This window comes from Grammomys surdaster, unplaced genomic scaffold (genome assembly GCF_004785775.1).
Source record: "Grammomys surdaster isolate TR1022 unplaced genomic scaffold, NIH_TR_1.0 139, whole genome shotgun sequence".
Classification (NCBI taxonomy): domain Eukaryota; kingdom Metazoa; phylum Chordata; class Mammalia; order Rodentia; family Muridae; genus Grammomys; species Grammomys surdaster.
The window spans coordinates 12,539,958-12,552,794 of record NW_021604597.1 but is presented as its reverse complement, the minus strand read 5'-3'; the positions used below and the strand labels follow the sequence as shown (position 1 = coordinate 12,552,794).

At 45.7% G+C, this 12,837-nt stretch overlaps 1 pseudogene; it reads right to left on the bottom strand.

The window, feature by feature from the left end:
• Positions 1-605: 605 nt before the first annotated feature.
• Positions 606-9,826, bottom strand: LOC114618007 (annotated as a pseudogene).
• Positions 9,827-12,837: the final 3,011 nt, after the last annotated feature.

Here is a 12,837-nt window from a genome sequence, read left to right as displayed (position 1 = left end):
GGAAGAATGGTAACAATTACACAATAATCTTTAAAATATAAAAAACTGGGATTAAATATATAAGGAGTCAAACCAGAAGCACAGGCAAAATATGTACCATTAGGTGTCAGAGTATATAAAAAGGTATCATTAAGAATCATTGTCTGGTTACAGACCGGAATCAAGTCCCTAGGGGGGAGCATGAAGGGTCCCAAAAGACAAAGGCCTATTCCTGAAATGGAGCTAAGAGTAAGACCTCCTTCAGGCCAATGAGTCCCAAGGAGTCTATTGCCAGCACTGGTAAAAGTGGGAGGGGAGAGGATAGCTATCCCCTCATAGAAGGGAGGAATAGGTGAAAAACAAATCCAGCATTGTTGATAATTAGGTTCGCTGGTATTATGAATAGCCTCGAAAGAAACATTTACCAAGGAAATAATAAGGTCAGCAGAACTAAAAGCGGCAGCAATCAGCCCAATCTGCCTGTCAAGAAAGGAACTGTCCCCGAGTCAGAATGGACTGGGCTAAAGTGAGCCATTTATTAGGAGTTAAATACCCGCCCCCGCCAAGACTCTCAAGAAGAGAAAGAGTAAAGGGAGTGTTAGGGCCCTAATTCCTAATGGCAAAATTCAGCTTTTCAAGATGTTTAAAACGGAGTTTTTGAAAACTGTGGGATCACTATTAGAATCATCCTGATCACTTTCATTTTCAATGTCTGAATTGGGCTCGTTCTCAGAGGAATCAGCCTCAGTCTCGGACTGGAGGTGGGGGGTCCGAGAGGGCTTGCAGGGGGGATGAGAAGAAGAAGCAGGAGCAAGACGAGAAGGTGGGGGTATGGCAGGCGTAGAGGAGGGGGAGGGCCGCCGGGCTCCACCCGACCACGTAGCAGGGGGAAGTGGTGGGGTTTGTTGAGACTCCAAGTCAGAAACTGCGGCTGCAGGTGTCTGTGAAGAAGGAACCTGGGATTGGGTTACAGGAAAGGCTAAATGCAGGGAATCTTGTGAGGGAACAGAGGAAGAACAAAGGACCGAAAGATGGAAAATTTATTTTTGAAGGCGGAGAATGTCTGTCAGTTCACGAACTTGAAAAGAGAGGCGATCTCGCATGTCAGAAAGAGAATTAGGTAAAGTGGCAGGGAAAGTTGAAAAGGCAAGCGTGGAAGAAGGAGCAGAAGGTGCCATAGGAGGAGACCAGTCAGGGCTGTATTTTTCAAGGATGACAGCATCACCGGATTCCAGAGGCTCTGGCTCGGAGAGAGCAGCCGGGGGAGTCTGTCGAGAGAGCTGCAGAGAAGAAGAAAAATGATGCTTAGCAGCAGGACAGGGGGAAGCATCTTTTTGCAATACAGGATTGCAAAAGTGAGTGGGGGAGGGACTCTGTAACTCAGAAACTGCTGAAGAATTATAAGATGGAGGCTGAGAGACCAATGGAGAGGAATCAGGAGAAGATAAATCTGGATAGAGGCGAGGCAGATCAGAAGGAGGGGGAACCTGTTCAGGTGGAATATCTACGAGAGTAAAAGAAACAGAAGCCTGAGACGGAGGCCTAGAGGGCTGAAGAGATGGGCAGGTAGAATTAAGCCGAGATTGTGACAAGCAAAATTCAGCAACAGACAAAAGTTGTCGCTTCCCCGTATCTTTATCTGCATCCTCAATAATATCTCTAATAATGCCCCAAAGGGAAAAAATTGTTGCAGAAACAATTGCATCATCCTCAGTTTTAATTTTCTCATTTAATTCACGACCTACCTTCTGCCATTTCTTGGGATGGATGGTAGGACCATCAATCATAAACCAAGGTCACTTCTCATCAATAAAAATAAAAAAACTTATAAGATCCTTTTTCTTAACCCTTATTCCTCTCTCTCTGAGTGCATGCTTGAGGTCCTGTATGAAGGATGCCTCCTTAGACAATGAATGGCCCATTCTTATGGGACGGAATGAAAATGAAACTTATCCGAGGACGACAGGTCGCGGGTGACGATCACTGTCTCACTCAATCTTGATGTCGTGGCCACTTCTCAATGAGGGTCCGTCCGGAGGGATCCATGCCTCGAGCCCCATATTGGGCACCACTTGAACCGACCAGTGGGTCCTAGTTATTTGTGGGGGCGAGGAGGACCGCAACCTGAAAGAAGAACGGGAGAGAGAGGGAAAGGACTCAAGAAAACAGTTGCTTATCAAGAGTCATGTATTTGAACATGAAATGCTTTTTTATAGCATGCTTTACAAGGGGAGGGGGTAAGAGGGGCCAGGTGGTGAAAAAGTACAGAATCTTCTTGGCCTGTGCCTTGAAACATGTCATGGTCTATACGGTACACTGCCTTAAATTATGACTTACCTGCTATTCTTCAGAAGATATGGTACACTGCTTTGAGTTATGGTCTCCCTGCTATACACTGCTTGCCAAGCAGGATCTTGTGGTTGCCAAGCTGCAGGAGACATTGTACAGGTGGGGAAAGGTAGAGGGTGAGGGTAAGGGCGAGGGTCCTGGCTTCTGGCATCAGCCAACCTGTATTTTTAGTTCTGCCTCTCTTTGTGGTCAGCCAGTTCCTGAAACCTGGAGCCTGTGAACCAGCTGTTCTACTTTCTTGGCTCAGGTTGGGGGGTCATAAAATTTTTATATCTTTTGTGAATTTTTATATCTTTCATTCCCCACTTCTTGTAATGTAAAGTTCTAATCATAGAACTAAATCTCAGTGTCATCATAGCCTTCATTTTCTTGGATTGGTAAAGTTCAGTATTGTTGGTGTAACATTAAGATCTGGACAGCACTTCTTCTTTCTCTAACAAATGTAACTAATCTGTTTAACACACAGGGGCCTATAGTCAGAAGCAAAAGCAGAAGCAAAAGGGGACCAGCAAGTGAAGATATCAGAGTGGTCATCCACGGGGATCTGTTGAACCAGTTTTCAAACCAGCTCTGTTGGGTTTCTCTGTCTCTTTGTCTTTGGTCTAATCTCTCTCTAAGTTTGTTCATAGAGTCCCTAATCACCCCAGAATGGTCTACATAGAAACAGCATTCTTTTCTAAGAGCAGCACATAAACCACCTTCTTTTAGAAACAATAAATCTAATCCTCTTCTATTTTGTATGACAACTTCTGAGAGGGAGGTTAATGATTCTTCAAGCGTTGATACCGACTGTTCTAGGGCCCTTAGGTCTACATCTATGGCTGCTCTTAACTCATGGAAATAGTGAGGGGTCTGTATCGTTGCTGAGGTGCCTGTTTCCACACCTGCAGCTACTCCAAGTCCCAGTAGGACGGCTAAGGTCAAAGAGATCAGTTCCCTATGGAAGCGCCTTGGGCTCATGTTGAACTCATCTTCAAGGGTGCTAGTGGGGTGATAATAAACCCGCGGGACCAGCTGCACAAGTACACAATAGTCTTTGGTCACATCAAAGACAAAGGTGGATATACAAAAGGTCAATCCTGAACTGCAAGCCCACCATTTGTCAATTTCAGGCACTAAGTATCTGTTAGTAGGAGTCTTAGGACTCTCAAGAGTTTCATTGCATAGATGTTTATAGGAAGTGGGTGGGTTTCCTAGACAGGCCCCTTGTCTCGAGACCTCAGTAAGGGTCAGCTTGTTTTTACTGTTCCAGACACAGGCATCATGGCTGGTAGTATTATTAAAGGTCCCAGTCACTGCAACACCTTCATAATAAGGGGGTCCTGAGGAGAGGCAAAGCCAACAAGACTCTGTCGTATTAGGTCTGAACCCATTTAGCACCATAAAAGCCCCTTGAATCAGATTTAGCAACCTTTGTCCAGTGCTTGGGAAAGGTAGAGTTGAGGTTAGGGACAACCTCAGGGGGTGTTCAGTAAGAGGACTATTTTCTGATGGCTTTTGAGGTGCAACTGGAGCAACCGGGGCAAGGGGTCTCTGTTCAGATCACACTTTGTTGGGACCTATGGGTTGAGCAGGAGGACTCTCTATTTTTAACTGAATTGTAAAGGTGGCGCCTAAATCGGACTTAAGTAATCTATCTGGGAAATACCACCGAAGGCCCCACATCCTTCCTTTCAGCCACTTTGATGTATCTTCAGTTCATCCTTGGCCAGTAAAGGTAATGTTTAGGGGTAAGCATGTAGGGCTGGGGCCATAGAAGCCTGCACTCCTCTCTGAGCACATCGTTGGGGAAGTATAATTTTTTTGTACTACAATCCAGTCCCAAGAAGAACTGGGTTTCCAATAAGCCTCTCCTGTAGTTTCACATCCCCAAGCAGAACAGGACAAGCTTTCTATGTCCCCACAACGTTGGGCCATTGCTCAATCTCGGCCATCTTGGGGGCAAACATACAAATCTAGTTTCCCTAAATAACATCTTGCCTCTGGACTCCCACATCCAAACTTGTCCACAGGTGAATATCTCTTAGAAACTTTTAGGGGCATCTTTTGGGGGTCTGTATCAGGACTATCCCAAGAGTTTAACCCGGCCACCAATTGACAGAAATCAGGAGTGAGGGTAGGCCACCATGAATATGGTGGGGCTATTTTAGAGGTGGACCACACCACTTCTCCAGTCTGTGAGGAAACGTGCCAAGTCAACTTTTGGGGAGAATGGGGGTTATTCCCCATCACCTGAAGGGCACCTGTGGTGCAGGTGCAACTTAAGAGGATCAGCAGTCTTTTCCAGTTCCCATTCATTTTCGTCTTTGGAGGATTTCGGTGCTCTCTTTACGTGGGAGGTGTGGATCCAAGCAGAGATGCCTTCAACCTTAATGGCTGTGGGGGTGGTCAGGAGCACCAGGTATGGTCCTTTCCAACACGGCTCAAGGCTACTGGCTCAGTGACATCGAACTAGGACTATGTCTCCCACTTGAAACTGGTGCGGCACATTCGGGTCTCCAGTCTTGTAGGATCCTTTCACCTGTTCCCATACCTCGCGCTGGACCACCTCAAGTGCTTTCATGTGGGCAGACAGGGTTTAGAAAAGTCAGCAACAGGATCATACACTATGCCTGTCTCAGTAAGTGGCAGTAGTCTCCCACACAAAATCTCAAAGGATGTAAGCTTAAATCATCCTGGAATGTTTTGAACTTGGAACAAGGCAAAGGGAAGGAGGGCTCTCCAGTCATTACCACCAGTCTCTAATGCTAATTTGGTTAAGGTCTCCTTAATGGTTCTATTCATCCTTTCTACCTGTCCTGAGCTCTGGGGTCTATAAGCACAGTGTAATTTCCAATTAATCCCCAGTTGTGTGGCCAGTCCCTGACTCACCTTGGCAACCAAGGCAGGTCCATTATCAGATCCTATTATCTTGGGTATTCCAAACCTTGGAAAGATCTCTTCTAGGATCTTCTTGGCCACCACGTTGGCAGTTTTATTCTTAGTGGGGAAGGCTTCAACCCATCCTGAAAAGATGTCTATAAAAACTAAAAGATATTTGTATCCATATTTAGTTGGTTTGACTTCTGTGAAGTCCATCTCCCAGTAGGCTCCAGAGTGGTCGCCCCTCAGTATCTTTCCCATGGTATACATGGAAAGTCTTGCATTGGTTAAAGCACAAGCTCTACAGTCTTTTACCATGGCTTCCGCCAAACCAGACAGTCCTAAACATAATATTCAGAAGATCTTACCATATCTTTTAACTTTTCTGCTCCCAGATGAGTCAGATAATGTAGGTTAGTGATATATTTCTTACCTTCTTCTTGGAGGAGGATTAATTTACCATCTTTGGTTTCTACTACCTCATAAGGGGTTTCAGAGTGAAAGCCCAGCTTGTCCATCACTCAATGATCGTCAGCAGTGTACCTGAAACTGCTATCTCGAGTTTCAAAATAGTCTCTGAAACCCTTAGCTGCTAAAATCATTGTTCCCTTGGCAGCTTTCTTGTCAGCCAGGTCAGCCATCTGGTTTCCTTTTGCAATGGTGTCCTGAGCCTTCTGGTGCCCAGGGCAGTGGATGATAGCCACTTTTTTTGGAAGATGAATGGTCTCAAGGAGGCTCAGTATTTCTTCTTTGTTTTTAATATCTTTGCCTGTAGATGTCAACACCCCACTTTGTCTATAAATTGCACCATGTATATGAACTGTGGCAAAAGCATATCTGCTGTCTGTGTAGATATTGATGGATTCCCCTTCTGCCATTTGTAGGGCTTGTTTCAGAGAGATAAGTTCTGCCTTTTGGGCAGAATTTCCTTCTGGCAGGCTACTAGCCCAGATTATTTGTTTTCCATCCACCACTGAAGCTTCTGCCATCTGCTTACCTTCAACCACGAAGCTGCTGCCATCTGTATACTAGTTTTGACTTCCTGGCCAGGGCTGGTCCTTCAGGTCACTCTGAGTACCTGTTTCTTCTGCCAGGATGTCAAAACAGTGACGGACGGGAGAAGAGTCATCAGTCTCAGGCAGCAAAGTGGCAGGATTCAGGATGGCCAGAGGTGCAAAGGTCATCCTTTCAGTCAACAACAGGCTCTGATAGTGCATCATGTGGGCATTATTCATCCATCAGTCAGGGGGCTGCTGGATAATGCTCTCAAGAGAATGAGGTGCCACAACAGTTATCTGTTGTCCCAGAGCCAACTTATCAGCATCTTTGACAAGTAAGGCCACAGCTGCAACGGCTTTTAGGCTGGTAGGCCATCCACTGGGCACTGGGTCTAGTTTCTTGGACAAGTATGCCACTGGCCTCTTCCATGTCCCCAAGGTTTGGGTCAGGACCCCTCAAGCAACTCCTGCTTTCTCATCTATGTATAGAGTAAAGGGCTTGGTCAAGTCCAGTAGGGCTAATGCTGGTGCCATTAGCAAGGCCCTTTTGATGTCCTCAAAGGCCTTCTGGTGTTCAGGGGTCCAAATAAACTCCCCTCCCTCCTTTGTGAGGGTATATAGAGGGGCTGCTATCATAGCAAACCCCAGAATCCACAGTCTAAAAAAGCCAGCGGTGCCCAGAAATTCTCTCACTTGGCACAGGGTGGTTGGGACAAGGATCTGGGTGACAGTCTTTTTCCTGGCTTCTGTCAGTCATCATTTCCCATCTTTCAGGGTATATCCCAGATAAGTGACCTCAGTTCTGCACAGTTGAGCTCTTTTAGCAGAAGCTCAATACCCCAACTCAACCAGTTCTGCCCGCAGTCTCTTGGTCCCTTGGAAGCACTCAGGCTTAGTTGATGCTGCCAAAAGTAAATCATCTACATACTGCAACAAAGTTATCTGAGGGTTTTCAACCCTGGAGGGGGCCAGATCTCTGTGGAGATCTTCATCAAAGAGAGTAGGTGAATTTCTAAACCCTTGAGGCAATCTGGTCCAAGTCAATTGTCCCACCAGTCCAGTGTCAGGATATCTCCATTTGAAGGCAAAATAGGCTGGTTGCTAGGATGTAATTTCAAGCAAAAAAAAAAAAAAGCATCTTTCAAATCTAGAACTGTATACCAGTTCCTTTCTGGTGGGAGTAAACTAAAGAGGTTATATGGGTTTGGTACAGTTGGATGAATGTCTTGTACTCTCTTATTGACTTCTCTTAAATCCTGTACTGGCTTGTAATCATTAGTGCCTGGCTTTTTTACTGGCAGTAAGGGGGTATTCCATGGCAATTGGCAGGGAACCAGAGTACCTTGTTGTAACAGTCTTTGAATGTGAGGTCTAATTCCTTCCCTGGCTTTGCAACTCATTGTATACTGTCACACTCCAATGGGGGTGGCGCTAGCTTTCAGTCCCACAACTATGGGGGGAACTCTTTCTGCCATCCTCATACCTCCAGTTTCAGCCCAAGCTTTTGGAAATTATGTTAGCCATTCAATGATATCTGGGGTTTCCTGCTGCTTTTGAGGGTCATGAAGATGGTACTCTTCTTCTAGTTTCAAGGTCATTATCATAGAGATGGGGTTTCCCTAGATCACCTCTGGTCCTGTTTGAGTAAACTTAATCTGTGCCTTCAGTTCTGTCAATATGTCTCTTCCCAACAAAGACGTAGGGCATAGGGATAACCTGGAAGGAATGGGATACTTGTATTTTTCCTAGGTCAACAGTTCATGATGTAGTCCAAGGATATTGCTTCTACCCAGTTGCCCCTACAACTATGGTCTTTTTGGCTTTGAATTGTCCCAATGGTTGTTTCAAAACTGAATATTCTGCTCTGGTATCCACCAGAAAATTCATAGGGGTCCCCTCCACACTCAGGGTTACCCTAGGCTTGGGGAGGGGGTCCAAGCCCTGTCCCCTCTAGTCATCTTCTTTGAGAGCCAGGACCTTAGGTGTCCTATTCTTTTCTTCAGACAGTCTCTAGCCCAATGCCCTTTCTCTTTACAGTAGGCACACTGATTTTGTCCAGTGGGCATCATGGTGTCTCTTTTCCTCCGCCCGGCTTCAGCCCTCTATTGCCCAGGTTCCCTGTCTTTCTAAACCTTGTCCTATCTCTATCCTTTTCTCCTACAATTGTGGCCAGAATCCTAGTCAGGTTCTTTTCTTGTCTACAGTCTCGCCTGTCTTCTCCCTCTTCTCTCTCCCTCTTCTCCCTTTCTTGCTTCTCTTCCTCAGTCTCCCTCTTATGATACACTTTCTCTGCCTCCCTAACTACATCCTGCAGGGTATAATCTTGCAATCATTCTATGCATTGTAACCTCTTCCTAATATCGGGTGCTGACTGTCCTATAAAGGCCATGACTACTTCTACCCGCTGACCCTCAGAAGTTGGGTCAAAAGGCGTTAACGTTTATAAGTTTCCATTAACCTCTCAAGAAACACGGATGGTGGCTCATTAGGTCCCTGAAGGACTTCTCTTACCTTGGCCAAATTGGTGGGGCATCTCCCTGCCACTTGGAGACCCGCTGCTAGAGCTAGGCGGTAGACAATCCTGCCCTACCTGCAGCTATATTGTAGTCCCAGTCAGGCCAGTTGAGGGGAAATCCAGCATCTATCTCATTTGGTAGCTGTGTCAGTCACATGTTTGCACCAGGAACATTTTTACAGGCCTCTAGAAGAATTATCTCCTTCTCTTCAGTAGTGAAGAGGACCTGTAAGAGTTGCTGACAATCATCCCAAGTGGGCTGGTGAGAAAACATTAATGACTCCACCAGACCTGTCAGGCTGGCTGGACTGTCTGAAAAAGAAGAATGATTAGTTCTCCAATTATATAGATCAGCAGAAGAAAAAGTCCAGTCCTGTAAGGGCTGAAGCTGTTAGGGGTCCACCGGGAACGCCCGAAGACACGCAGCAGTAATGCCACAGTTGAGTCTGGTCCCTCAGGGCTGGTTCTTCTTCTGCTTTGGGTTCCTGAGCCCGGCCCTGCTATCTCTGCACCCGGTGGAGCAGGGACTGGAGCTGGGCCTGGAGCAGGAGTCGGGGCTGGGGCTGGGGCCCCGGCCGGGGCTGGAGCCAGTGCCAGAGCCGGAGCCAGAGCCGGGGCTTGGGATGAACCGGGGCTGGGCCAGGGATGGAGAATGATGGTAGGGAGGAGGACTCGGCCATTTGGGGGGCTCCTTGATGTCAGGATAAATCTTCGGAGAAGCTGGAGGGGCTGTGGGCTTACACTTGGATGTCGGTTTCGGTTTCGATTTGTGTTCTGACTCTCCGAGCGCCAGAACTCAGGAGCCTGGCTTGCGTCTCTGAATCCATGGCTTTACTCACAGAGAGGGATTCTGGACCAAGTCCTGCGAAACAGTAATGTAGGGCTGCTGGTTGGGGTGAGATTTTGGTCCTTCCTGGAGAATGACAGCTTTAACATCAAGAATAACAGTCAGGTCAAAAGTTCCCTCAGGCAGCCACCCAGTCCCAAATGTTCACCACTCAGAAGTGCAGAGAGTCTGCCACGGTACTTTCTTAACCTCAACTGACAACTCATGAGCTCTAGTTTGTAAGTCAGTCCAGTGGTCCAGGGTCAAACTCAAAGGAGTTGTTACAGTCTGCCCCATCGTCATGAATAACACAGAGCACAAACAAAACAAACACACAAAGAGAATAATAAAAACTCGTCTCAATCGTAAGTGCCAATATCACTCCAGAAAAACAGATGGCTGAATTTACTGAGGTCCTCCACTCTACCAGAACCACCGTATCTTCCTCAGCCTTCAGATGGGAGTCACCCAGGCATCCCTGGGGATCCCTGATCCCTGGGATGTCTCCCAGGGCTACAGCCGGTGATCCTTCAGCATGTCTGCCCCATCACTCCTTCCATTTCCTCTCAAAATGAATGCGGCTGAAAACTGAAAGTGCACTTTTCAGACGCTGAAAGACGGGTACACAGTGACAGAACAGAGCGAAACAAGTGAAATCCTACCTCCAAGTGGGTTCCTGGAGACCTGGGTGGTTGCAAATCCCAGATGAGCCCCCAAATGAAAGACCCCTTAGAGGGGAGACCCTCACTCAAGTCGCGGGAGATCATGGCCACCCAGAAACTCACAAGAGACTGATCTTGATGCAACCAGCAAGAGGTTTATTATGGGATCAGTGCGCTGAGGTCGAGGTTCATAACCCATGCAGGGGCAGAGGAGTTTTTACCCAGAGGCCTGGGAGTGAAGGTATTTAAAGGAAAAAACCCATGAACCAGGGGAGATAGGAGGAAACCAAAGAAGAATTATCTAAAAGACAGTGGAAAGTCCCAGCCCATACTATAAAAATAGTGGAAAGTCCCAACCCATTTTTCAGTCAGTCATAAACCAGGGCGGAGTGTGGGAAACATCCTGTACATATTTTTCTCAAGAATTTAAACATGTTCAATCATTTATCTTGTGGTCAGCCAGTTACCGGAATGGAACAACTCAGCTGACCTGTATTTTTAGTTCTGCCTCTCTTTGTGGTCATACAGTTCCTGAAACCTGGAGCCTGTGAACCAGCTGTTCTACTTTCTTGGCTCAGGTTGGGGGGTCATAAAATTTTTATATCTTTTGTGAATTTTTATATCTTTCACTACATTTTCTTTATCAATTCATCAATTGAGGAACATCTGAGTTATTTTCAGTTTCTGGCTACTACAAATAAAGCTACTATGAACATGCCCTTGTGGTATGGTGGAGCGTCTTTTGGGTATATACCCAGGAGTTGTATAGCTGGGTCTTGAAGTAGAACTATTCCTAATTTTCTGAGAAACTGGCAAGTTGATTCCCAGAATGGTTATACAAATTTGCACTCCCACCAGCAATGGAGAAGTGTTTCCCTTTCTCCAAATCCTCACCAGCATATTTTGTTACTTGAGTTTTTGATCTTAACCATTCTCATGGCTATAAGGTGGAATCTCAGAGTTGTTTTCATTTGCATTTCCTTGATGACTAGAGAAGGTGAACATTTCTTTAAATGTTTTTTTGGCCATAAAAGATTTCTCTGTTGAGAATTCTGTTTAGCTCTGTACCCCACTATTAAATTGAGTTATTTGGGGTGTTTATTTCTAACTTCTTGAGTTCTTTGTGTATTTTGCGTATTAGTCCACTGTCAGATGTAGGTCAGTGAAGTTATTTCCAACTCTGTAGGGTGTTGAAAATGTGCAGGGACAAAGAAGGAGCAGAGATGGAGAGATTGGTCTACCAATGACTGGCCCAACTTAAGACCATCCCACAGGCAAACAACAATCCCTGACACTATTAATGATACTCTCTTATGCTTGCAGAGAGGAGCTTATCATAATTGTCTTCTGAGAGCTCCACCTAGCAGCTGGGAGAAACAGATTTAGGAACAGATGTCTGCTCCAGTTGTTGGGGGATCCCAACATTCAGAATATGCAGAGGCCTACAGTCAAACATTAGATAAAACTTGAGGAATCTTGTGGGAGAGTTGAGGGAAGGACTGAGGGACCCAAAGGGGATAGGGATGACATAAGAAGACCAGCAGAGTCAATTAACCTGGGCCCTTGGGTCTTCTAAAGACTGAACCACCAATCAAAAAGCAAGCATGGGTTGGACCTAGCCTTACTCTGACATATGTTGCAGATGTGCAACTTGGCCTTCTTGTGGATCCCCCAACAACTGGAGCAGACATCTGTTCCTAAATCTGTTGCCTGCTGGGATCCTGTTCCCCTAATTGGGATGCTTTGTCTGGCCTCAGTGGGAGAGGATGTGCTTAGTCCTGCACTGATTTGACACGTCAGAATAGAGTGATACCCAGGGGCCACCCCTTTTCAGAGAAGGGGAGGAGGTTATGTGGGGAGGGGCTGTGTGAATGGTGGTACTAGGAGAAAGGGTGGCTGTGATGTGGATATAAAGTGAATAAATAAATAAATTAATAGAAAATTTAAAGAAACTATAGTCTAATTTCCATTTATTGGCCACAGGCACCAGCATGCTCAATAGGATGCAACTGATTTGCATTCTGAGGCTTTGGAAGCAGGAATTTAGAAATATCTACCTGTTTCCATTCAGAATATGTTGAAAGTTTCCTTGCGGAATCAATTACCATGTAAAAATTTCATTATCCTGAAGTGGCCAGAAGCAGGAGAAAACCCAAGCTAGCCATATGGAGAAGCTCAGTGATAGGATCTTATTAGAGGGAGAAGAGGACGAAGAGATGACAAAGGGGATGAGGATGGAGAAAGATATCCCCAACTCTCTCTTATTTTCTCTTGCATACACCAGCCATCTGAGTAAATAGGCCTTTGCATGTCTCTTGTCATAGGTTATGAAACCTATTGACTAAGAAAATCCCATGATTTTCAGAATGAAAAACAATGCAGTGTAGATTTAAGCAACTTACAAAACCTAAAACAAGAAGAAATAATAGGAAATTCTCTGTGTTTGAATGGCTAAGTCAGTAATGGGCAAACAAAATCAAGGTCATGATGGCCCTTTTGTACTGATGGCCCTTTTCTACAGGCAGTAAGGAAACTTACATAAGCTGTCTGAGATCTGGGAAGGTAATGCTGTCACATAGAATGAAAGAAATAAAGAGAGAACTGAAAGAGGTGAGAAAGGAAAAGATAGAACATGGTACCCCAGTC